Here is a 3,701-nt window from a genome sequence, read left to right on the forward strand (position 1 = left end):
TAGTAAGTCAGAGTACCAAAGTCTTTACTATAGTTATCTATAGGAAACTAGATTTACATATAAATATGGTAGATTTTTGTTAGTGATTGCAACATCAACCATGCATACCAGCATGCTGTAACAAAGTAAAATTTAAGTTAAAGTACGGGATAAATAAAGCCATGTTTATAAGTAGAAGTTTATAATATTACTGTTAACGAATATCAGTGATCGGACTTCATAGGATAACGTATTAAAAATACATAAGGTATAAAATGATATTATAATTATATATATTTTATATATATTTTACAAACAAAACCGTACGTATTAATTTAGCAGAACAATAAAAATACATTTATGATGGATATCTTATTAAAATACTGTGCACTGACATAAAGGAATTACAGATAACAAAACCAGTGTATTCTGACATAGGCTTTAAGAGATTTTACTTCCATTCTAGTATTGCTTGGTGATCGACGATGAACTCTACAAAATGCAAAAAATACATCAATTATTGAATTAATATCGATTTTCAAGAAATGTTGGAGTTAATACAGCAATGTTTAACTAAGTACAGCTGTACTTACCTTCAAGGTGTCCAATTGCTTTCTCAAAAGCATATTTTCCTGTGTTAATCGTTTCATATGAAGTTGTCCCTAAAAAGTGTGTGACAGTATATACATGTAGACGGCATTGCATGAATTGTTAAATATAATTTTCCATCAGTGAGTTGAACAATATATTTAAATTTACAATAATTAATTAATCAGGACGTAGACAAAAATAAAACCAATATATTATCATAAAGAGTGGGCATATTATATTTTTAAATCACGAATAATCTAAAGTACATTAAAAGTTATACACTGATGATCAAAAGATCATAAAATACCTTTTTTTGTTGTATTGCAGTTTTCAATTTGCTCACAGTTAATTTTGACAAGTAAGGAAGTAAAATAATATAACTCTCCAGATTTTCTTTACACCATTAATAAGAGGGCAACTATTCTGTTCAGTTTTAAAAGACCAATAACTTCAAAGGAAATAAACTCATAGAAACTTTTAGGAATCTTTCTTTTGTTTTTGTTAATGTTCATTTAGCATACCTTTTGTCTGACTACAGATGTCAATGTATAAAAAATGGGATTGAGGGCTGAGTTTATAGGTAATACGAGAACAATTATCCACGCATATACCTCAATAGAAACTTCAGTTCCAAAAAAAGTTATCTTCGTGCCTGAATAATGAAAAGGCAAAAAAAATAATATTTTGAAAACAAAATGTATTAATCTATTTACTTAAATATTATATACTTTTAAATATTCTCCAAATTAAAAATTAATCATAATTGTCATGATTATAACTAGATTATATATTTAACTTTTATTTTCAGCTTTTGATAGCAATACAAAATAAACTTTGGCAATACTCACCAATTATTCCTATAGGAATCCAACAAAACATGTCCGTGATAACAATGGCAATGAGCGTTTTTGCCAAAGAAATTTCCCTGTCTCTGATTTTTGATGTCCGAACATCCTTCCCTATTTTCAAAGCCTTAACGAATATGGCAATTTGTCCAGTCAAAATCCCAATAAATAAAACCGTATTGAGCCCAACAAATAGAATCATAGAGTATTGCCAGCCAACTTTTCGAATAACAGACAACAGTGATGAGAAAAACAGTAAAGACGGATGCTTCACTTGAAACAGTAGCGATGATTCCTGCTAGAATACAAAGATAGCTATGCCTCCAAGTATAATCCATCAGTCCATACCTTCCAGTATAATCTAAGTTGACTATGGCTATGATGAACAGATACACACCCATGAGTAAATCTGCACAACTTAGATTAATGGTAAGAATGAGATAACTAGCTTGAGTCTCACTCTTCAAGTGAAAAAGATTGTAAAATAGTACCGTTGAATGTTTCCAAAGAGAGCAAAGAGTGCCATGTACCAGATGGCAACGTTAAGTATGGGTACTGCAATCAAATAATCACAGGAGGAGAGTTCATTCACTGGTGCAACACACTCAATGTTATACATCGATTGAGGCTTAACACAACAAATTGAAAACGATTCCACTTGTAGGTATCTCATATTCACTAATCCATGGAAGATGTCGCTAGAAACACGAAAAATGTCGTTCTTTTGAATGTATAGATAACATAGTTGGCTCAATGATCTAAAATGCTCTCGTTGAATTCGTGAAATTTTGTTTCCTGATAAATCTATTGAAACTAACATTGTGAAGATCCGCAAAAAAATATCCACATCAATGTGCTCGATAAGATTTCCAGAAAGGTTTAAGCTTACCAGTAACACATAATAGCTAAAATCTTCGCGTCGTATTTTGGATATTTTATTAAATGACATATCTAATATTGACAGTGGATGATATTGAAGTTTATTAAGCTTAGCGTTATTTTTTACAATATCGCTAAGCATATTATTTTTTATGTATAGAAATTCAGTATTTTGACTTATCACAAAGGATGTAAGTTTGTTTCCGCTCAAATCAACCATTCTAGAATCTATGAATAAACGTGTGTTATTTGGAATATTACAATTGCTGAAATTTGTTGAAACTACCGTAATAAAATTACCAATATTTATGTGCGTTGCTTTACTTAAATTGTTTTGAGCGAAGTACAAATAGTCGAATGTTGTACTGAAATATACAGAAGAGTTACTGAAGTTACTGATAATGTACCAATTCATTGTGGAATCCATTATAAGACTAACTGTTCCTTTTGAAATATGGAGAAAATGGTGTGGTCCTCTAACGGAAATAAACAAAGATGTCTTCTGTGATTTATCAAAATTGAATAATATTTCAAGCCATATATGGCGTATGAATAGCAATGCCAGCGGTATAGGTGGCGCTGCGTGCGCATAATTTTGTAAACACAAGGAATTTCGACCCCGATGCAAAGCATGTTATATTACGCATCTTGACACCATCCCTGCCTTCTCCGATGTTTTGATTGGTGGATATTCTGAAAGTTATGACCTTGAACTAAGTGTATAACAACATTTTACCGGGAAAATCTCATGAGGCATTGTTAGTAAGCGCAATTGAATTTTTGTCAACTCCTCTTTTCAGCTTTAACGATCGAGTACGCGTAAAAAGCGGTGATATTCCACAAGTTTATTGTATAAACTACAGATATCAAAAGATTTCATTCAAGTATGCCCACGTAATATACTTGAAAACATTCGATAATCCTATGTACCCTTAACCGGAAGTTGGGTCAGAGGAAATTCGTATGCAACTCTTCGTGGCAAAATTAGACTCGTTAATGAAGTTTAAAGCCCCAAACAATGTGTAGAAAGTATTGCAATGTATATTTTGCTGTATTACACACGTGAAGACATATTTTTAATAATATTATCTGTAAGAAAAATCACGACTGTCAGTGCTAGGAAAGACCGTCAGTACACTGAAGAAATACAATATATACACTATGCAAATAATAAGGCTATCTATGAAAATAATCTTTCTGAAAACTTTAAAAATAAGTTGATCATCTAAATATTCTCAAACAAAATTCCTAGATACGAGTGATGTGAGTATGTGCACATTGTCATAAGTAATTCTATGTATTTATGTATGTATTTATAAAAATAAATAGGCCTAATGTACAAGAATTTTTAGACCAAAAATTTTGAAATGCTTTAAAAGATGGCACTTAGTGACTTACTAACTGATA

General features: G+C 31.1%; 1 pseudogene; it reads right to left on the reverse strand.

Moving 5' to 3' along the window:
• Positions 1-322: 322 nt before the first annotated feature.
• Positions 323-2,436, reverse strand: LOC134235040 (G-protein coupled receptor GRL101-like; annotated as a pseudogene).
• Between the last annotated feature and the right edge of the window lie 1,265 nt (positions 2,437-3,701).

Source organism: Saccostrea cucullata, unplaced genomic scaffold, assembly GCF_032062105.1.
Source record: "Saccostrea cucullata isolate Sc308-1 unplaced genomic scaffold, CSIRO_AGI_Scuc_v1 ctg23334, whole genome shotgun sequence".
Taxonomy (NCBI): domain Eukaryota; kingdom Metazoa; phylum Mollusca; class Bivalvia; order Ostreida; family Ostreidae; genus Saccostrea; species Saccostrea cuccullata.